The sequence below is a fragment of the Formica exsecta genome, unplaced genomic scaffold (genome assembly GCF_003651465.1).
Source record: "Formica exsecta isolate Colony F162 unplaced genomic scaffold, ASM365146v1 scaffold26, whole genome shotgun sequence".
NCBI classification, from domain to species: Eukaryota; Metazoa; Arthropoda; class Insecta; order Hymenoptera; family Formicidae; genus Formica; species Formica exsecta.
Genome location: NW_021849866.1, coordinates 3,391,470 through 3,416,457, shown reverse-complemented (window position 1 = coordinate 3,416,457; position 24,988 = coordinate 3,391,470). Strand labels below are relative to the sequence as shown.

Genomic DNA, 24,988 nt, shown 5'->3' with positions numbered 1-24,988 from the left:
AAACGCGAAAAGACAAAGTACAAAGATAAAGATAAAGATAAATAATGATAAAAATTGTTTTAAATTGCCATAATTCACTTTACATTCATAAACATCTATTTTGCAAAATTTATATAAACTTCATCGAATGCTACAAAACTCTTCGTCGCTACTATATCAATAACTTCAGACATCCTTACAAGTTAATTTTATATATACTGATAAATAGATAGTAAAACTTCGAAACTTTACTTTTTCCTTACACTCTTCTTGTAGGAAAAAAATACTTAGTCTAAAAATAGGCAAACGGAATAAATTATGAGGTAAGACTCATAACATTAGTGACCATAAGGCAAAATCAAAAGATAGAAAAAAATAAAAAAAATATACAAAACTAATTTTAGTAATATGCTAATTAAAGATTTAAAAAAATATGTTTCATAGCCTCTCAAAAGTCTCATTCTTTGATAAGCTCGAATAGATGTTCCTTTTTTTCATGCCTCATGTCTAATTTTTAATCATGTGGGCACGTTAGAGACATCAATGCGATGATGAGAATGCGGGGACTATTGTGAGATTTCGATAAAGGACGCATTATAAAGCGCTTCTAGCACGTTGAAATGAAACGTGCGTTTTAATAAATCAGGTGAAATGTGATTCAGGTTCTTTGTGCATACGAAATCGTCGGCGCGGAGGGAAATGAAAATGCCGATAAAGGAAAAGCCTGTGCACATACGCATCATATGAGTCTCGGGAATACTACGCTCTCTTCGTGAATGCATTCGACATTCGATTCCGCGAAGTAATCTCGAGTGGGCTCGTGATTTAGAGGAAAAGTCATGACGTCGAATTTGAAATCCGTTGCTCCGGAACTTACATGAGATACGCTCAAACTTTCGACTGTATATACGAGAAGTTTCGATGTTTCGAAAAATCATATTGCCCTATTTTTCGCGCTCTCGTCGTTCGCAATGGCGACGGAATTAAATAGCAACGACAATCAAAACAAGATTCTCTTTATATGGAAATTGTCCGAATGTGCACTTCGATACAGTATTTTCGCATACTTTTTAAAGCTTCGATACAGAATCCGCTACTATATTAGTATCTATGTAATTATACATTTAATGTTATTAGCGGTATTACGCGCTAAGCATAACAGAAGAGAATAGAATCACCGATCTCGTATCAGCCGCATTCATGATACGACCTATTATAGTTTCGTGCCACGTCCCGGTGCTTTGTCCGCCATCAAACTACATCCCGTTTATGCTTCCAACCGTGCTATGTTCCAAGGATTTAAAGGCGCACTGGTATATATAGTAAGGAAAATCTAGTATGATTCCGTCGAATATAACTCCGATCTCAATTTTCAAATATTATACTTTTCTCCATATTTATTTTATATTATAATATATTTCGTAGTTATAAAATTATCGTAAATATTTCATAAATTTTGAGTTTGGAAATAGTTTCTTCATAAACTACTTTACTATTATATAATTAAAGAACTGCTGACATATACACATAATAGCAGATTTTCCAGTGACAGTGACACATGGAAATAACATTAAGTAGTTCCACGATTGTAAGTTGCACGAAATAGATGCATATTTTATTCGCTTACATTTCTATATATGCAGATTGGATCTGGAATTTTCTGTAACTTAATTTTAAGTACGGGGGAAATGCTAGTTAATTGTGAGGCTGAATTTCACTTCTTGTATTAGATTCAATTAAAACTTTGTGGAAGTTTCTTTCATATTAAGAGTTATAAAGCATCATGTATACTTCGTTGAATATAAAGCTATAATTATAAGCATGAAGCCTGATAAATACTTGAAATGGAAATATGGTATTCACCGTCCAAATGATATTCCAAAGCAGTTCCGTTCGTCGGAAATGTTCTGCGGATATTGCAAATGCCTCTTCTCTAAAATTTGTTTACTTCTTTTAAAATAATTTCTCTACTAAGTTCGACTAACATTTTCATACAAAAATGGCATAAAATAACTTTAATCTAAGAACGTTCTGTCAATTTCTTGAAATCAAATAAAATTTGTATAAAAAAATATAAATATATAAAAATGCGCGCGGTGTAAATATATAATTATCACTTGGACCTTTATAAAGTCTTCTTGCAAGAAACATTCTACTTAATTTATATTTTAGAAAAGTAGTATATAAGCTTCAAATAGTGCTGTAACAATCTCGCAGCGCTTTTATTTCTTTTAACCAGCGCTGATGTCTTCAAATGCATCTACCTTCTATATTCTGAGTCGTAACATTAATCGTTTAGACATGCTGTTGCTTTAAAGAGCATGTCTCTTTCTAGAGTGTGCGAAAGCATTAACTACTGCTGCACTAACACTTTCGTGTATAAAATTGTAATTTCGTATAAAATGATTAAATAAGATTTAATCTCTGTGCACAGGCAGAATTGCATTTTCAGTCCATATAAAAAAAAACAAACATATTTAACCTCTTCAATCTTTAAAATAAAAAAAACTACCAATATATTTTTTATATTTGCAAGCATATGAGTATATCAAAATTGCTCAAATAAATATATGTATTTATTTTATCAAATTATGCTTAACTTCTCGCGCGATCGCGAAATAATATTTTATCTAAAAGAAATTCATATATAATTTACCGTAAATATTATCATAAACATATACTTTTACGAGCACAATTAATACTTTATAATTGTATCTAGCATTTTTATATGTCATTTTATTCGCGCGACATTATAATTTTATTTTAAATACTATTATAATAAATCAGGTATTATTGTCTCTAATTAGATTTTATATCTCCTAAATGGATATCTTCTAATAAGCATTATAACAGCGATATTAGAAAAATGTTATATTTAAATTATAGTCTTATAAGGGTATAGAAGAAAATTGAAACTTTTGTCCTAAATTTAAGATTAAATACGAAATGAAGGACAATTTTCTCTTACATATATCTCTAAAATATACGGGGAGCGCAGCTGGTTTTTTCCGCGCGTCCTAAAAGGTATTTGTTGAAAAACTAGGCAGTACATTTCTACTTTCTCGTTTCAATGCGATTTATCCGATTCGCTCTTATAAATTCTTTGAGTCCCGTGGGGATCGCAAAATCGAGAGCTGCATCCACTGCATTGGTCTCCCTGTTCGCCAAAATCGCATTACTTCACGTCGCCCGCGTGATTTTCCTGGCTGGTGGAAACCCGGAGGACTTACTACTACTACTACTACTATTATATCTATGTACATTTGCGCGTTACATGTAACATGTTAGTCAGAAACTACTATGTAAGATAACAAGCCTTGTTCCAATACAATGATTAAGTTCTCGAATACATGCGCCAGTAAAGCGCATCTTATATACATACAAACACACACACACACACACACACACACACACATATATATATATATATATATATATATATATACATTTTAATAAAAAAAACAAAATTAATATTTTTATATAATACGTAATTCAATATATTACGTAATACTTTATGCAGCTTTGTTCTTCTTATTCGTAATACTTTTATCTCGTATCGTATAATAAGAGAAATATAGATTATTGCATCTTCTAAATTTTTTGTAAAAATAAGATTAAATTAAAGCAAATTGTATCAAATTTGTTGTTGTCAGAATAACATTTGGAAAAAATGTTAAATATGTTAAAGAAATAAAGAATAATACATTAAGAATTTCAGACTCTACTAATAATAAAATCCAAAATTATACGAAATTTTTTAGATTAATCTAGTAAATTTTTATACTTTTGTATATATAAAATATAAAAGAATTACGTATGTCATAAAATAATTTTTCTCTTCCTGGTTTTATAATTCTTATATTTTAAAAAGAATATGCATATAAATGAAGAATCGTGTGGAAAAAAAATCAAAACCAAATTGTTACTGACTTTTTTAGATCAGTTTTGCCCAAAATGTTAAACTGGTCTCGATTTTATCGAGAATTTTGATCATAGCATGTCAATAACTCGTCTTACCTATGTCATATTACGCGATCTTTTTGATATGCTGTCCGCCTACACGGATACTTACTCCCCGATGCGGCGCATGTTGATATCCTCAGAATGAAATTTTGTATGATGGATCTGAAACCGCTAGAGAATATATACCCGCACTACGCTGCTACTCAGAATCTCCGAAGAATAAATGTCATTTTCCTCCGTAAATTCTTGTTATGATAGAATAATAATGATAATCTCATCACGACGCAACACGGATTTTTTTTCAAATATTATATTTGCGATACAACATCGCCGAAAAAATTATGCAAATCTCTTTAGATAAATTTGCTTTCATTCTCTTCTCGCCGTTACATCGAACGAATCTCAGAAGGCATTCTCTTTTGATATTCGCGAAAAGACTTTTCTCCGCGTAACCAGCAGCAGCAAAATCGACTTATTTTTCATAAGCTGTCTTTTAAAACGTAAAATTAAATAAAGTTACTAAGACCAATCATAACCGCGGTTTTTTGCAACTTTCTCGCAGTGACTGAAATCCGTGAAGTAACTTTCTTAGATAATACTGACATGAGCGATGGAAATATATTTTGAAATTATTAAATCTCTTATATAGTTATAAGTATTTAGACTGCTTTTTATTTATTAATGTTATTTATGCATATACGTACATGATTACATAGATCATATATTTATTAAATTTGAAAGCGCAAAATTTATTTAATATCGAATAAAGTACCGAGTTTTGTCGATATAAGAGATTCAAGAATACCAAATAATGGAAAAATATGTCTTTTCGTAGAGCGTAAATATTCATGTGTCCGATGCATTTAAAATCGATTAAAAATTATTGCGTTATTATCACTTTTCAACTTATATGACTCATGTCAAAAACAGGTCTGCACGTACTATTTTTTTCATTCAATCGATAGTCGAGGACAGATCACACTTGGACGCAACACACGTTATCCAATATTACCGACCAGATTTATCTGCACGAGCGAGTATTCCTCTCTTTACAGCCGGAACCAAGGCGAGACCGTCCGTATGATTTCTATGTGCATTCTATCTAAAACACGTACTACTACTAGAACTCCAAGGTTGACCCGTGCTCTGTAAAAGCTGACTCCTTCGGATCCAACTGCGGTTTCAGCGAGCACGTTTTTCTATAGGTACGTGATGGTACTGTCGATCTCAAGGAGAGCGCAAAGAACGAATACGAGGGCGAAAGGTTACAGTGCTACAGGTGTGCCGTACGTCTCGTTTCGATATGTAACCCCTTTATGGTAACGGTACCACACCTCCGTTGTAAAAACCTTCGAATCCGATCTGTCGCTCTTCCCAATCATCAGACCGGAGTCTGATTGTTACGAATTACCTTTAAATCCGAGCTATCAAACACTACCCGCATCAATCTTCTGTCTTTTTTAAAATGATCAGTCATGGTTGATAAGGATTCTTGGAATTCATTTCATGCATATTCTACGATTTCAATTGAGTATTTTATCGATTCAAACGCGTATTTTATGTTGGTATTTGCTAATATTATCATAACTTTGTAAATATTTTTGTTAATATATCCAACATCTTATGTATATTTTTATTTAAATATAAATATATGGGAGAGAACCATCAATCCGTCAATTAATTAAAAAAGAGATTATCGATTGCTCGATATAGAGGTATAAGCTTTTTGTATAATATTCATCTTATAACGAGATTTTCGTGCAGTCCATCCAACACAACGTATGTGGTACAGAGACAAAATTTACATATTTAAAATTCTTATCGTTTCTTCTTCTTAATTACACAGACATACATACATATATGTATATATAATATTTGTCTTTTTGTATTCATAACTTTTTGTCGTTTCCTGCATACATTATATACAAAGATACAAGCAAAGCAAATTTAAAATTCTGAAATAGAAAAAGAGACAGAGAAAGATTTACAAAAAGAAACAATATCGTTGATCATTGATATGTTTTAAAATATGCTGATTGAAATACCGCTGTACCAAAAAATACATTTCTGTGTTGTTGTTCACAATTTTGTAAAATATATACGGTGTAGTTGCTTTTGCTCATATTGGTGCGGCATTATTTACAGCGAATAATGTGAAGTAATAATTTTACATACAGCAATATACATATATATATACGTCGTCTGTGCATGGAGCGCGGGCGGAAACTACATTTAGAGTGCGGCTATTCAAGACATTTATCACACGCAGATTTCCCGCTTTTACACCATACATATGCTCACGGCAATTAAAGCGTAAACGCGTTACAGAAATATTAAATAAATATTTTTATTCTAAATATATATATATATATAAGCAAAAAATTGTATATCTGTGTCTTTTAGAAATGTCTACTTTGTAGAAAAAGAAAATATTCATATTGCGCATTGCAAAAATAAAGCGTACCTGAATTGAATTTACTTACTCACAAAACTTCAAAGGTGGAATCAATCGACGAGGAGAACATTCTTTAAAGCCTTCATAGATTCTTTGCTTTGATCTGAATATTCTGATGCAGAATTAGGTCAAGAGAGTACATTCCAGTATATTTTTACCGCGGTGCAAGGAAAAAATTTTACAGTACAAATTATATGGAAAATACATTCCCTTTTACAACATTTCTTGTAAAGTCAGAATATAACTACATTAAGATATTTATTACTATAAAAATTGTGAAACATATACTTTTGTTTTATTGTTTGTTAACGATTATGTATTTATTTGTGCATCAAAATATTTAAATAATTACATTTTTTTGTATAATATAAATACGTATAGAAAAAATATATCGGGATTTCTCTTATATGTTCGTATATTATACGATTACAAAAATTATATTGTAATTTTCACTATAATATTTTTTCTCCATTTTTTCTCCGTGATGTACGAATAATTAGAATCGTGACGTTCAACACGTAAAAGCTTAACAAAAAATTCCACGCTTCAGGCAAGCGGTATTAAAGTGTAAACGTGATAATATGTAAAACGCTAGAGATGTAAAAGTAGATTTTAATTACGTTGTGTTTTATCTGTAATTGCAAAAATAAACCATAATTTTATATAAATAGTAAATGCGTTAATCTTTGTTAAAGGAAATGTTTCAATTATAGCGGTTCTCATGCATAATTTTTATTTCCTGATACATGATAAACGATCTCGAGATGTGTATTTTTTACTACTGGTAATAAATTGAAAATTGAATGGTCTCTAATATATTAAAAAAAAAAGAAAGAAAGAAAGAGAAAGAAAGCGATAGAGAAATATATTTATAAAAAAATATATTATATTAATAAAAAAAGACTGTATATATAACAAACAAAGAAATAGTCCCCGGAAAGATATATACATAAGGAAATCTATTTTCCACCGAAATAAGAGACACGTATCAATGCAACAATGACAATTCTTACGGAACGAGAACGTTCTATTTCATAAAATTACATTTGCAAGATCCATCTAACAATGTCTACTTCGCAAACAATTCGAAATAAGGTATTGACACTTCGGGCGAGAAATAAAGCATCTGTGTGTTTACATTTGTTGATCTCGGTTCATACAACGACGATTTCCTTGCTTTTGGCGAGACATTCAACATCCGCCTTCGAATTAAAACATCGTTGGCGTGTTCAAAGGCGAACGTCAATATACAATCAAGCCAAGCGTGCTCGGAAAGCATAACTAGGAAAACCAAGATCGTTGTCAACACAAACGCCACGTCGTTTGCCAGGTGTTCATTAAAATCTGCACCTCCATCTATGTCGCTTCAACAAATATTTGCAGAGGGATGAGTTTAATGTGGGACATTCGCGCGCGCGAGTTTCTTACCTTTTATGCATCAGTTTTTTACTTTACATTATATTTTTCCAATGATACGTTTTTATTTACCTTTTGATGTTTTCTTGTGAAAAATACCTCGATAGCATGTGATACGCTTGCACCGCATTTATTTTTCAGAGAAAAAATATGTTTAGATAGAAAAATCTCTATGTCTATATATAAATATTCCATATAGTAGAATGTCTATTAAAATGCATAAAACAATTAATATTCCTTAATAATACCTATTTTTCACAAAAGCTTTTTTCATGTTACATGATTATGATGAATTTTTCATAATTACATATGATATTAATGTTCGGAGTTCATTTTAATGTTCCGAGTTTTAAAGCAAAATCTAAAAATCTTGGGGCAATTCGCGCACGTATCGCTATGTTTTGTATGCTTCATAAAACATGCTCCATATGATTTCTCTGTCCCTAAATATGCGACATTGTATTCTCGATTATGTGGCGACATGCAATTTACATCACATTGCGGCTCGTGCCAAACTATAATTGCGTAGACTAGAGCGAGTGCGGCGAGTATTCATCACCATGAAACACGAGTCCCGCCAATAATAATCAGCCAAAGCGAACCTCGGCGAGAATATCTATGCCCCGTCAATCATTGAAATTTCATGTACATTGCTCGAGGAAGTCAGGAAATTTCCACACTTCAGTATTTGCGCTGAATCAACGACGACACTTGTACGAACAGCACTTTTGATATGCTCTAGCGAGTAATATAATTGATCCAATTCTATAAATTTTTACTAGTTTATATTCTTCTCTTAATACATAGTAGATAGTACATAGTAGTCAAGTACTAAACTTAGTACTTGATTATGATTTGTAATAATATACTTTCTATATTATTTGTAATTCTCACCGTCTATGTGAGTGACAATAGAAATTTTAATAATCCCACTCTTTATTGAATATTATAACTGTAATTTTTTCATCACGTGTAAAACATGCAAAGATATACGTTACTTTTTTAAATAAAATTCAACAATAATACAAATTCGAGATATCAACTATTTAAAATTTAAAAAAACTGAATTAAAAAAATAAATATAAATTATGTAGAGATATTTCCCACATATGTATGACATGTTTGTGATAATATTCTCTCAAATAGTTATTTCAAAATATTTCTTCCAATGTCAGCTTTATAGAACATTTCTCGATGCAATGTGAGGTTGTATTGTATTTCTTTTTATGACACGAGTTTTTAATTGACGTTCCAAATTAATGCACGTTGTATTGTTGTATTGTTGTATTGTATGTTTATTGGTTCCATTCCCGCAATCTTTTTCATTGCAGGTACGTACCGTACAGAATGTAAGCTCAACTGGCAGAATTCCATTAAACGAAAAACGTTCGCAATATCCGGTGAGTAAATATTTCGCCACTGATAAAATAATACGCGATCGCAAATATAAATGAGACAAACACGTTATTGCGATATACAATATAGTATGCTTTGCTTAACATACATCTATAAAAAAAAATGTAATATATAGAAACATTGATCCAAAGATTTATTATAATACGCTTTAACGAAATAATATGCTCTGTAAACTATATTAAAAATAATTTTTTGTAAGATTACACGCGCGGATCAAATGCTCAAAAAAGATTTAATTTTTGTAATTTTTTATCTTTGAATTTGCAGATGATATTGCAGATAATAATAATATAAATATATCTCTCTTTACGATCGGACGTTTTCTGTTACAAATTTGTCTGTTTGTAAAAATTATATAAAGCCACATATTTTTTTAATTTTATGATTTTTTAAATATATTATCACAAGTGTCTGTTCTTTTATCTTAAAAATATCGATTTTTGTTTTGTATACGCATGTAATTCTATTTTTTGAGAATTGTATCGACAAAAAAAAAGAAAACAAAAAAAAATTTTTTAAACAGTAAAGCGATTTTTATATATTATTTTACATCGATACATTAAATCTAATTTGAAAAAAACAACATATAAATGTATTTCAACGCATGTTTTACCCATAATGAAAATATTACGGTTGCGACGCGTGACAAAGGGCGCGGTTTCTGTGTGTCATAAATTTTATTTGTGTTAATAAATGAGTAGTGAAATAATTAGCGGAAATGTAAATGAAAGAATCATTAAAAAAAAAAAGTGTTAACATTTTGCAGTGATACAAGTTATTGCAAAGAAAACTATATATACCTAACGTATACACCTATACGCGATTATCTGCATCATAATCAAATATTTGTTCAACACTCGCGATAATTCAAACTAGAAGCGTACAATGCAAAGCATGCTTCCTATTATGTACATACGTGCTTCTTCCTTCCGTTCCTCGCCGTCTATATCAAGAATACGATTTGAAGGGTTAGCAAAATACGACTACACAATAAGAATGGTCAAAGGTATCGGTCCGGTGAACTAGAAAATGAAATCCTCACAAAATCGTCTAGAATGACGTTCTGCGCATGTTTTTATTTGTTGGCAGACGAATAGAGTTTCATGGTCGAAAAACTTGAGAGACATAAAGTGAAATTCTAGAGAGATACATAGTGGAAAAAAAGAACACAAACGTAGCGCCGAAAAATTATCTGCAAAACTCTTTAGACAGTTAAGTTTAATGCGATTTGAAAGCAATCATTAATTTTCTGTCTCGTGAATTTTGATTAGCTTGCAGCAACCAATAGATATTGCTTGCGAAAAAAATAAAACGACGGAAATAATAAAAGAATATTTGAAGCTCTTTTAGGATAAAATGAGAGCGACACAATTTTGTAGAGCTTTATGGCATATATGTGAATACCATTTTAATCGACGTAAAAAGAGATATAAAGAAAATTAACTGACTAACTTTGCTAACTAATTTAGTTCTATAACTTCTTTATTTTTCCGATCTTTTGTATCGTTTTAGAATTGCTTCACTCTCAATTATTCTATTAATTATTTTCAACAATAGATAATGTTTTTTTGTACTCTATTCTGATAATCTTCAAATATAATAATTAAAACATTTATTTCAATTATCCTTTATATTTCTATATATAACAATTCGAAATTGCATTGGCTTGTTATTTGCAATAACTCAATAATTTAATTCGACGTGGAAAAAAGATAATAAACGCAAACTTAATGTAACTTTTCTGATAAAAGTGGCGCTTGGTGAATCGTAAAAATCATAGTCAGAATGCATATTTTAGAATCGCAATAAGAACGAGAATGTCCAAAGAATAACAAAAGCGCAATTGTATGCATATATATGCATATTAAACCAGCGCTTGTGATGCAAACGCTGTTTATGCAAAAGATTTATATACACAAATACACATGCATTACTGCAATTCTCTTATCTACGCGTGTCGCTTTTGAAAAAATTTAATTTCGCTTACTAACACACCGAGAGAAGCTTTTTCTTATTCCGGTGGCATCGAACATAAAAAAAAGGAAATCAAGCAAAATTCTTTCGCCAACTGATATTGGAAATTTTATATAAAATCGAACATTGTCTTGCTTATAATTTTTTTTCTCTCTCTCTCTTGTACATAGACTTTGATAAATATGAAAAATTATTTATCGCGCCATAATTAGTTATTTATTACGGATGAAATATCATACGTAATATACACATGGAAAGCACGATAAATCGCTGTCTATGAAACTGCGTTCATTGCAAAATACACTGGGGATAGATCTTGTACATTCAAAGCGTGTAATGTGATTTCACGTTAAACGCCCTGTTAATTAATTAATGTTGATCGAACTGAGAGGAATTACCGTGGAACATCGAACACGTGTACTTTGATATCGCGTATTGGCAGACGATAACGATGCTGTCATACGTAATGAATGAAATTCTAGAAACAATCATTGGAAGCGAGTTCGTTGCGCTGTCGAGCGTCGCACAGATTTTATTACAATTGCATTTGTTCGAGCAAACCCGTCGGAATACGCGTGTTGCAACTCTCTGATTTTGCTCCGGCCCTCCCAAGTGTATATACCCGAAGTGACGCGGAATATATTCCGCAGAGTTAGAGCTTTATCGAGTACACGCGGTAAAATTAATGGATGAACAGCGTGTTCTGCGAATTACCCGAAGATCATATCGCTGAAAGGAATCTACATACGCGCAAAATACGTCTTATGCAATGCCGCATTATATGTAGACCGATCTATTATCTACTAATATTATCCGGTATTTCAATGTGTATCGATCGTTTCTATAAATTGTAATCATTTTCCTTGCTCGTCAAGATTTGTAGAAAAATTGTCTAGAAATAAAAATAGCTTTAGTAAAAAAAATATTTTTCAAGTATCAAAAAGCATTTAATAAATGATAAATATTAAATATTTGTATCTTTCTTTAATCTTTCAATATCATTTTCAAAATTATTTTAACGTCTCTCTCTAATTATTACAAGAAATAATAAAAATAATATAAGAATCTTTCTTTCTTACGGTTAAAATGAATAAATATTGATTGATAATAATAATCTTTTCTTCCACATAATCCCAATGTCACTAATGGCTTTATTATTATCATTATTATTATTATTGACGAGGGGTTAATTAACATAGCCTTTTATTAATAGTTTAACGAATAATGAAGAAGCGGCGCATTGTTTTGTGTGTGTAAGTAAATTTATTAATTTATTTCACAAAGCGTTTTATATTATCGGCACGTCTTTAAAACAAAAGTTCGCAAAAAGAATGATCGTAACTAAATTGAAATTCGTTTAACACGTGTCGCGTATTTGTTGCGTTTATAGAAATATTCGCATTGTTTGCTGGCAATATATTACGTGTTGCATAAATATCACAAACCATGCACAAGATATATACTACGAAGTGCTACCTATAAAGTGATTCAAGTTGCAGAAAGTAGATCTTTTAAAGAGTCGTGGAGTAACTAAATTTCTAAGCAGAATAGTACATCGCGGAAAATCGAATCAATCTTTCTTTTGTGACAAAGTCGTATTGTTTGTTGAAATATCTCGCGGGATATCTAACATTGCAAACATATTCTACAAAAATTTTTTAATCGTCCTGTGCCTTTGCAACAATATTAATCTATCCGTCATGCTATATATTGATGTCATTGCGAGCAGATACAACTTCATGCAAGAGGAAAATAATTAAACACGCATGTCGACTTATTCATGCAGAGTGATTGGATTGAAAGTTTAATACACAATTCTGTGCACTCGACCCTTCTCCCCGCGTGAAAAATATGTCAAAAATTAAATTGATTACCATAAAGATCCGGAAATGAAGCTGCAGGCTATCTATAATTAAACCTTACACGATTATTTAATAAATAATATAATATGTCATTGACATTTAATTAAAGCCTGTATAGCTATATTTTATGCATAATTATCGATAATTATTTCATTACATTAATCGGATGCATATTCATAGAATGTGCTTTATATATCATACGACGGATAACTCTTAATACGGATCTCTTTCTATTTAGTCATATTTTTTACATTCTTTAATAAGAAATATTTTCTATATATATTTTCTTTCTTCTTCAAAATTATGAAAATATACTTGCCCTATGTTATAGTTATTAGCTATAATAATAAAATTTTATTATAAATGAATAACTTGTTAAAGATTAGAAATTATTGTAAAGAATTATACGATAAACGGAGAACTTTAAAGTTCATTGTTCTACATCTACGAGGCTAAAAACCTTTTGATATTGAGTTAACGTATTTATCGTCGGTGACAAACGAAATATACCATCGATCGAGAAAAAAGCCCTTTAATTCTATTTGTCTTTAATCCATTTAATCAGTTCTCTTTTTCTATTCGAGCACTTTACGTTCTCTCTCAAGTTAATATCGGTGCAACGAGATTATCTGGAGGTAATATTTGCTCAAAATGGATCCGAAACGAGCCCATTAAGCAGGCGCATTATTGCCAGATTACTACACTGCATGTATGTCGTGGCAGTCAATTTTAGACTAATTAGGACGCAGTACGAGTCTTACTCCGAGCCAGCAGTGTAGAGACGGATTAACATAAATCCAAGACGGTAATTTAAATTTCCGCGATGTATTCTACCACCAAGTGCCAACGCAAATACGATTACGCTAATGTTACACGAAATTTTATAAAACGTTCAAAAAAAATCAAAATGTACACATATCTGCGATTTATTATAAATTTATGTATGTAATTGTGATTTCACATTGATTCGTTTACTGTAAAATTGTTACAAATTGAAATGCGCTGTAGTAATAAAATTGTTGAAAGAAAAATATTCGTCGTGCTTATAAAGGAAATCTGAAGAGTAAATAAACGCGAGATATAATAAACGATAATAATGTTTGAATATGAAAAGCGGCGGAGATTCAATCTCTATTCTCAAAGGAAAAGGTCGCCGTAGCTTCCTTTCGAATAACGCAATGGCAAAGATACTTTCATCTTCCTTAATTTAGCAAAATATTTTAATCGTTTTATCTATACAAAGAAAGATAAATAATATTCATACAGACAGAAATGTGGTTTCTATTTAAGGGCCCTGTCGCATAATTGTACATAATGTCAAATAGTGACCCTTGTTAGCAAAAATATTTAATATTTCTATATCTTGACTCGAACATTTTGCTTTTTCAGACGCAAAATTTCCAGAGGTTAACATATAAACCGGATATTCTCCACGTCAGCGATTTCCTATCAACACAACTCTTCGCGTTTCTACCGAGTTTTGTTCTCGCGAGAGCCCTTTCGCCGACAAAACTTGTCGTTCCCGCAATATTGCAATATATCGGTGATGAAAACGAGTAAATAAAAGAGCCATCGAGAAAGCACACGAGTCTCACGTGCAATGTTATATAGCCCCTATGTAGGTAGCCAGGTACACTACGCACTTGAGTGTCTATTTTTGCAGCTAGATACACAATCGAGTTTCAACTTTTCATGCGCTGTTATCTGCTCTGTGGGCAATGTGGATATGGATGTGATACAGCTAATATGCTGTAGATATCAAATTTCCTCGTTAACTTTTTATTAAAATAAATCAGATAATTTAATTAATTAAAAAAAAAAAAAGATTTAATAAAAATAAAAATTTTGTAAAGTAAAATAGCGTTCAAAAAAAATTTTCGTTAATTAAAATTGTCTACAATTATTTAAAAAATTCAATCTATTTCAAAAACTGCACGATACTTAGAATATTCTCCCCTATAAATTTTCTCGTCACGAAATTAACGCAAACGTGCCGATTTTTAACATGAACAGCTTTCTTGAAACATTAAACCACGAATCGGATCATCCATATAAATCATCCTGTTGGAGCAGCCAGTCCCCTGGAAAAAAATCTTTCACAGTTTACACACGAAGCGGTCTAAAAAAAAAAAAAGAGGGAAAAAAAAACATTCATATCGATCTCGCACGTGACTGGTTGTCGTGCGCGCGGGAAACGCGATCCACACCTGGATAATTTAGCATAGTGTGCAGGCCGTGTTTTAGAGAACCATGCTGAGCTGCATATTTCATCGTTTATTGTCGCACGCAGATAGCGGCGTATGAAAAAGCACGAATGCTTTTTAATCCGCGGAACGATACTACGTATCTTCGTTGCGGTGGCGATTTCACAATTTTTATTCCTCTTCCCCGCGCATTTCACACCGCGACACGACCCACCTTTATCTCCGTTCTTCTCTCTTTCTCGATCGCACTTTCACCATGCACGCGATGCACTTTAAAACTAATCCGAAAATGAAACCAACCCGAGACACCAACACTGATACATTTCACGGACACAACGAGCAATCTCACGATAGTCGCGCGGACGTAAGCTGATATTTATTTCCCGGCTCTCGCAATTTGTAGAAGAATGCGAATGCCTAAGCGATTAAGGATAGAAGCGAGAAGGAAGTTTATATTCGCCGAGTTCTCCACAAAAGAATAATCCACTCTAGATGAGAAACTGTTCCAATCTCTCGAGTGATGCAGAGTGTTTCGCAACCAATTTAGATCAAATGAGCAATACAACAATATTTATTAACAAATTCGTCATTACATTTTAATCTAATCATTGATTTTTAATTCAAAGCTTAATTGAGGCAAAGAGTGACAAATAATTTCTCAGTATAAAAAATCGATAGCAAATTTGCCGAAATATTCATATTTGTAGAGACATCTTTTGAAATAAAATATTCAGTCTAAGCAGTCTCTGTGTAAATGAAAAAGGAGGACAATATATAATAATTATAGCGGGAAAGATGCCGCGGTATTAAAACGGAGCGGGATACGACCAAACAGTTTTTTGTCCCCCTATGCAAGCTCCGCCGTGGTAATTGTGTACTGAAATTGCAACGAAAGCAAAAAGTGCACATCAACATAATATCGATCAATATCTTGGCGCGGCCGAATTATAAACAGCACTATTAGCGATGTTCCGAGAGAAAGATAGAATATTTGCGCCGCAATTATAGCAGACCGGACGTAACTCATATCGCGCATGTTCTATTATTCAGATAATTGAGGCGGAAATGAATCCTCATTTGACCGAGACGCATGCGCCGTATTAGCTCTACGCCTGTATATAATGTGATAAAGTCGTATAAGGGCCCTCCTGGATCCGGCGGGATAAATAATGTCACACGTAGTGTTAATTAAAAAGTTTTCTTACGGTTCTACATGCCAGATGATTGCGCGTGCCTCAATTTCTCGTCCGCGCTTTACATAATACATTGTAAAACTGCCTTCTGTGCATTGCGTGCATCGCTTTATTTACATTCTCTAAAATTTTTAAAGTATCGAAAACAAAAATATAATTATTCAAGCAAAGCATATTTAACTTTTACCAAGCTACGGTAAAATAAAAATATTACAATACAAATGTGAAAAAGCTTTTAATACAGATATAACAGATGTTAACATATAAAACTCTTTATTATATCATCTCTTTTTTGCGAAACTCATTTAACACAATCGAAAAATTTGATGAGAGTTCGAATATATTTAAAAGCTTCACATATATTTTGAATGGTAATTGCAATATTACGGTTTAATTTTGCGAGTCGTTTTTCTTGTGGAATTGATAGATAGACGAAACTCATTAAAAACATGATAAATGCGAGAAAATTAAATATTTGAAATTCCAGTTGTAAGAGACTCCATTCTCATTTCAGCATCATCTCAATGTAACAACGTACACGTGTCCGGAGAAGCGCATTACAGTCAACGATTTCCTCTTTGTGAAGTTTCCTTTAACATTTGTGACACGTGCCCGGAATATGCAGATGCACAAGAAAGCGCGATAATCTCTGACTGCCTCGAGGAAGGAATCAGACCGTCGACAGTTCAGGAATGTTATTCGCGTAATAACATGTTTATCCGACGTAGAAAATGGCGAAAACCGCTTAACTTGCACGAAATAACTAGAGATGACCGATGTAATAAGATAGCTAATCGCTCTCGGCGCGTTCCGCTATTTTGTTTTTGCTGCGATAACAAAGTCAGAGAAATTACAGTCGGTCCCACTAAGTGTATATTTCCAAGATGAAGAACCATCTTCACTCGCGCTCTCCAATTTTCGCCTCGACGACACCCTCGGGGGCTCAATTTGCGTTGCCCGGGAAAGGTCTTGTCAGTCTCGCTACCTGTGTATGAGCATCGCACGCGATGCCTACTTAAATATTTAACAGGTTGCAAAAGCGCGAAAAAAGTATGCCTTAGCGAGACAGTTTATGGCTTTATTGAAATGATATGTACCAGCGAAAAAATAGCCTTAGTACATGGCCGATGAAAATACGCGTGACGTTCTGTCAAACACGCAAACTTGCAAACTAGATTTGACTGGAGGCACGCGGCGACTCTTTTTTAAAATCACCACATGACCTTTCGTCCGCGAATATTATCATGGAACGAGAATTTTGTATTCCAAAAACATCGTACATTATATTGGCCTAATTTTTATAGAACGTGAGGGAGTAACTATTCTGTGTCAAATTCATGTAGAATAGCGTCTCATGTGCCGTAAAAAACTGCACATCAGATTTTCATGCAGTAAGAATAGTTATAAGATATAAAATGTATTATATAGTGAGTTTTTTGCACAAAATTTTTGCAAGTTGTTTCAAATTTTGCGAGTTGATCAAATTTGGGCGTCAACGTTCAAATCTAAAGAAAAAAGGAAGAGAGAAGAGAAAGACTTGCTTCTTTTTATCATTCTACATATTAGATCATCCGCATGAAAAATTGTAGTCGCGTGCAATTAAAGATTATATATAAAGCACAACTGAATTTATGCACAGAATGCGAAAAGTGATTAAAATATTATCAGCGAATAATCCATCTCATTCTTTTTGCAATAATTAAAAAATATTCTCAGAATAAATGCAAACAAATTTATACATTTTTGCTCTATATTTGGATAATTGCAAAAAGAGAATTTATTGATTTCAACTCGAGAGGCAAAAGACTATACATATAATCTCTAAACTATACATATATAGAACTAATTTCTCTACACTCTCGGGAGGATGCCACATTTTGCTTCTGGGTCACGTGAGCAAGGCATAAATGGATTAATTATATCCGAGAATATAATCAAGCAGTTAATTCCCTTTCCTCCCCCTTCCCCCACCATATTCGTCTGGGAGGATTCAGCTACGTGACCACCGTAAGTAGAAGAACGCGGGGAACGAGGCATAAATGTAGGAATACAGCAGCTGCTTCATTTTAGAACATTTTACGTCTTCAACGGGTAAAGCTCGGTTGTTCCCGCGGGATTCAACCTGGCTTACATCTCAGTTATATTCAACGGGCTTTTGTTCGTAAAGTTTCATTGACCTCACGATGTAACGCCCGTAACGTTGCCTCGCGTCGGCCAACGATGCGAGTATATTAATTTTCTTTTTGCACATAAAATCCGAGTACTTCTGATAATTCATCATTTAGAGCAGACGTTTCTCTATTCGTTCGGAAAAATTTCGTAAGCTCTTCTGTTGCTATTTTGCATATTTAGGGGTGAGATTCACATTCATCATCGTCACGTCAGAAACATATCCCATCATTATTGTATTTTACTAACAATAAGCCGAATTTTCCACAGCAACAATTTTGAAGACTGTCTAACTTAATATTTTTTTTTACACACATATATTTAATAATATATTGCAATAAATATTTTAAGAAAATTTTTATTTGAAGCTAAAATGCTAAGATGTCTAATATTGGAAGTTGGATAGTTGTGTGTGATGAATGAATTCTTATTAAAGTTTTCGCTAAAAAATATGCCGACTCCAAAGTCGTCAAATAATGTTATTAAAATGGTAGGCGAGAACTGCTATTGTGATTTTAGCTCGCGTGTGTAACGTCTGTACTTACCATTAACCTTAATGCATATGTTACGACGTGTAATTTTCCTCGAATTTTGAAGACGCTCATCATCGACATTGTAACGCTCGCGATCGATACTGGTATACTACGCGAAGTTTGTTCGAATTTGATTGCTCGATAGAATTTAAAGATTTTTCGGAACGTTATTCGAGCGTTACTCTTTCGCAAATGTAGTAATACCCGTCTTAAAACCCGATTTAACTCCGATTAAATCTTTACGAGAATACTCCATCTATACGGATCACACAGCTATTATATATATACGAGCACAATCATTTCTCCTTAATTGCGCTCGATATCTCGTGACACGTATCGTTTCCTAACTACGTCGGCTTTGCTGCGTTAAATGGCAGCTACCATGCTACCTTGCGACACGTTGCTACGTGATACTGATGCTGATGTTGATGCTAGACGTGACGAGATCCGCGTCAACCGAGACAATTCCGCCAGTTTATTGCATCTTATCCCAATGTAGAAACAACGAAATGGCTTTAACCAAGTCGTTCTACGCAAGAGCATCATATATATTATCAACATATAATAATACGCTGAGAAGGGAAAATGTGACATTATTTCTGCATTCATTTTATTGCTCTGTAAAATTAGATCGAATCCATCAGTATCACGTAACATAGTATCTTTTCTACAAATAACTTGAAAATAAATTAAAAAGTTAAAAACCCGGATTTTATGTCATCCTATAAAATAAATTCTTGTGTAATCATCATTTTTCAAGCGCATTTTTTTACACAGATATTGGCGTTAATTGTGTTTTTTGTTTCTCCGCATTTGTTCTTTATTTAGAAAATTTTAGTTTTCGTTTCATAGGAAAAAGCGAGGAGATGCAAGATAATTTCATACTTTTTCATTTTTTGATTAATGCCCATTTACCCGATAAAGGAGCTATTTAAAAAATTACAGAATTTGCATATGCGTCATTACTTATTCCCAGCTCGTCGTGAGCAATAGAAAAAAACATAACGGCGTATCGATTTCTAATTACTATGAAGCGTGACTAGCCACCGGCTGTACTTCAACAGCCGCTGGGCATGTTTCTATCTCTTTCTATTTTGCACGAGCATTCATCATTATGGAATTAGTGCAGTCGTTCTCAAATGTGAAAATCACTAGTATATATTTAGCCCTAGAAATTAATTTTCGCGTTGGGACACACGCTGCCATCGTGGAAATCAATGCTGGAAAGAGGCAATTAGGATAATCGGCTATTTTTGAACTATATCGCAAACGATTTAACGCATCACTTGTATCGATAGATATCGTGCATTTAATTCAATTATTTTACGTGCGATGTAAACTATAAGCGACATTTGACCATCGGTGGATTGCTGTTTGCAATAATTAAAATGGTCGCTTGCTAAAAAGAGCAAGTCAATACGTCAGATGCATAAAAAACATGTCAAAACAATCGTATTTTCTTTCAGCTACAATTCTTTTAAATAATTCAAAAATCAAATATTCCGTAACAAAAGTGTCATTAAATTTCTTCAGGCAAGACAATAGGCAAATTTTTATCGACAAAGCATAAATATTATAAAATGTTTAAATGATTTGCAACTAAAAATAAAAATTCTTCCAAAAAATAATTTTTTCAGAATTAATAAATACAAAAATGTGCATTCTTTATGTAATTTCAAGTAAATTTTAATTAAAATTCTTAATTTTTTTAATATCTGAATATATGTGCACTTGATATTGAGAATTAATAAATTATTTCATAAAAGATTTATTCATTCCAAAATAATATAGATTAGAATGACTAAAACCGGTTTTTTCAGCTTCGTTAACGAAAACTTTTTCATAGAATTGTCATTGAAAGAATATTGTACACGGCTATACAGAATATTGCAAAACCGTTATTCGCGCGTATATTACTGAAGAGATTTTCTTCCCTGCCGCGGCAATAGCCTCGCCGTCGCTGTTGTAAAAATCGTGACACGTAATTCTAGTCACATTTCAACCGAACCAGAGATGCTCCAGTGCGGCGAATAAAACTTGAGCGGCATTCGTGTCACACCTGAACATTCTATGCCAGGTTCGCTATCGGAAATCGTTATGGCTTACAAAGCTTTCCGAAGATAAATACGAGGAGTTACATAAAATGTAATTGAAATTATAATTTACATTCTCTCTAGTCCCTCTCTTTCTCTTTAATTTTTTTACACTTTTTAGAATATTTGCATTACTTAAATTGAAAGCCCTCGATCTTGCTGAGAGAAATTTGTTAAAAAGACCAAGGGCTTCATTGTTCATTAGACGTTAGATCTCGCTCGTACCCATAAAACGCCCGACAGTCTTGTTCGGTATAATTAAAAACTTAGTACTTGTTTATCTTCTATGCACAAATTTCATCAAGGTAGCTCATAAATTGCACGTCTACGATGAAGCTATTAACCGCGCCGCGTGATATTATATATATGCAATGTTGATTATACGAATATTATCACAGCAGCTTTATCATTGCGCTCATAGTAATCGGCAACAAACAAGATAACTGTGTAAATGAAAATTATTGTATTAACCCGTTATACATCATGTTCATATTCTTATTCGAACGAAATGATTTGTGCTAACGGCGATTAACGTTCGAATCGTAGAGTATCATATGGCATTTTAAGGCAAACAAGAGCATTTAGTATAATCATTTTCTCGATAACGATACCGTCATGTTCTCTTATGATTGTCAATAAATATGAAAAATGTTGCTTCACACTATTATATAATATTTTTTTGCAAAGTACGATAGAATATTATTTAAAATAATGTCTAAAAAAATAGTTTTTGTTAGTTTAAATATTTACATTAGTTTCCTATTGCACGTCGAGCAATTTTCTCAGGATGATTCGAAACATCTCTCACTCGGATGCACAATTATTACGTGTATGCTGCAATAATCTCACCGTAATAGTAGGTATTTGGCAGCAAAGCGATTCAATTCTCTTTGTAGAGAAACGCGTCTAATGCGATTCGAGCATCATTGATCAATCTTATCATCTATCCTATGATAGCGGAATTCTCCTCTTCCTCCTCTCTTTAGAAACCACAAACACAGCAGTTTGCTCTCACGATTAGTTTGCGATCGGCGAACCAGCTTTGGCAGCCAGACGTATCGGCTAATGAATGCTCCACCACTCCGGTGCCATTATCGCAGACGGCACTGTCTCAGTGCGGTGCGCGCGGTTCTTGAGGTGGAATACCTCGTAAATATTTTACTTGTCTAATAAGATTAGTTGAGGTAAACACAAACTTGCCATTAACTAAAGTGATTTGCGGAGTATTTCATTAAAGTGGCAATCACGGTCAATCCCGCTGTCCATCAATACCTTCATTTACAATCAACCGAAAATAATTCACACATCGCGAAGTATCCCACGCTCTATTACACAATGTTATGTACACTAATTACGATGTATATGACTGTTAAATGATTTGTATTTATAAAAAAATTATGCCGCGAATTACAAAATTTATATTATACATGATAATATTTTACTGTATATTCTATTATAAATTATTGTTCAAGAAAGAGAGAGATTGTTTATTCTATATTTTATTTACTTACAATATATAAATAACTTTTAAGTTCATGTAAACAATAATTAATAACGTTGATATTTATTATATCAAGTCACACTGCATTTCACGCATGTAACAATATTTAACATGTAACGTACTAATTACAATATCGACGAAAATTTTATTTCATCCGTAATTAATTATGCAGTATAATTATTGGGGTACGTAATTATATATATATATATATATATATTCCTAATACTGATTGCAAACCCAGAAGCGCGTATGGAAATTGTAATTGAAAGCTGCGCCGGAATATTTTTATTTTACTCGTGAGAAACAACCATCGCTAATCCTAGTTAACATTGCATGACTGTTAAATGATTTGTATTTATAAAAAAATTATGCCGCGAATTACAAAATTTATATTATACATGATAATATTTTACTGTATATTCTATTATAAATTATTGTTCAAGAAAGAGAGAGATTGTTTATTCTATATTTTATTTACTTACAATATATAAATAACTTTTAAGTTCATGTAAACAATAATTAATAACGTTGATATTTATTATATCAAGTCACACTGCATTTCACGCATGTAACAATATTTAACATGTAACGTACTAATTACAATATCGACGAAAATTTTATTTCATCCGTAATTAATTATGCAGTATAATTATTGGGGTACGTAATTATATATATATATATATATATATTCCTAATACTGATTGCAAACCCAGAAGCGCGTATGGAAATTGTAATTGAAAGCTGCGCCGGAATATTTTTATTTTACTCGTGAGAAACAACCATCGCTAATCCTAGTTAACATTGCAGAGAGTTCCGGCGTTGATTATTATTTATGGCCAACGGAAACACACGTGAGTCTTTTTTAATAGTCCGAGTCTACACCGTAGCATCAATTATAATAATACGTACGTGTAAAATAGCAACTGTACAATTATATGATTATGACTTTTCCAAGTTAGAACATTATGTCGTCTCCGTAGGGAATAACTGCGTAAGGTGTGCACACATATTATAATAATTATGCAGAAAGATATAAATGTTATTTATTGTTATTAATACATTATGCGTATTTTTATTAATTAGAAATTTTTATAATAACGGAAACAATTTTTAAATGACTTTTGCGCTTTTATCAGTTCATGGATTAATAAGAAAATATACTTTAGAAACAGCATAAAATTACAAATCAAATAAAATTGCAAATCATATAAAAATTTAATTAAAACTAATTACAATTAAATTTGATTGCACAATACTTTTAAGATAGCCATTGCTTCAGTTTGACGAAAAATTACTTAAGTAATCTCGGAAAAATAAATATATTTTAAACCTTCACGGAAAACGTCAGAGACCAGATTTCACGAATTCAAGAAATCTTTTGCCCACCACATAAGCTTTTGCTATGAAATATGAGTGTCAGGAACAAAGCTAGTAGGTCCTGCGGCAAATCTGGGGTAATCAAGTGTTTAACCCGAGACTTTAGACCGGAACTTAACTGAGATTACTATCTGTGATACTCGGCTGCTCTCTCATAGTTACGGAATTACGTGGTATTGCCTTAGTATTTGAGATGCTACATTTTCTAAAAAATATGCGAATATGTAATGGAAAGGATTTTTAATACGGCAACAAAAGCTCTTTTTTCTTTTCGCAAAAAATCTTGTGAAATCCGTGTTCCTCAATTTCAGTCACATTGGCTAATATCTTTCTATCTTGTCTAAACCTGACACATTAGTATAATTATCCGCGTACTACACATTTTTATGCAAAGTATTATAACATAATAACCCTGCAGCTGCACGAGATAGCTGTGCGGAGAATTGTAATTTAACATTTCTGATTCGCATGGGATTTCCGAGAGGCACGAGTTTCTCGGTACAATTTGATCGAATCCGGACCAACTTACTCATAGAACTTGTCAATGTGCGAATTCTGTTGGTCGATGGTTCGTTTGTGGATATTAGTAACGTTCTATGCTCAGTGTCGAGTTATCTCCCAAAGAATAAAATAAACATCTTTACGCAAAGAGTTTCTTTTTAATAAAATCAAATAGAAAATAAAAAAATAAATTTTCAAAATTTTCTCTATGAGAAATACTTAACAGCAACTTGTGCAAAAGCATAATAAAGTAAGCCTCAAGCCAATTAAAAAATATAAGTCAATTAATTTACAAAATGATAAAATGCCTACAATTCAAGATAAATAACATTGATAAAAATATTATATATAT

At 32.4% G+C, this 24,988-nt stretch overlaps 2 protein-coding genes across 4 annotated transcripts in view; one reads left to right on the top strand and one right to left on the bottom strand.

Annotated features, from left to right (window-relative positions):
* Window positions 1–24,988, top strand: part of LOC115236730 (leucine-rich repeats and immunoglobulin-like domains protein 2) — a 99,946-nt gene that overhangs the window by 39,168 nt on the left and 35,790 nt on the right. The window contains exon 2 of one of the 3 annotated variants that reach the window (XM_029809372.1): window positions 9,145–9,213. The exons of the other annotated variants lie outside the window; for them this stretch is intronic. The gene's annotated coding sequence lies outside the window, so the exon portion shown is untranslated. The remainder of the gene's footprint in view (window positions 1–9,144; window positions 9,214–24,988) is intronic. 3 annotated transcript variants of the gene reach the window in all.
* The window catches only part of LOC115236729 (pre-piRNA 3'-exonuclease trimmer-like), a 135,218-nt gene that overhangs the window by 96,093 nt on the left and 14,137 nt on the right, over window positions 1–24,988 (bottom strand). The gene's annotated exons all lie outside the window — the stretch shown is intronic.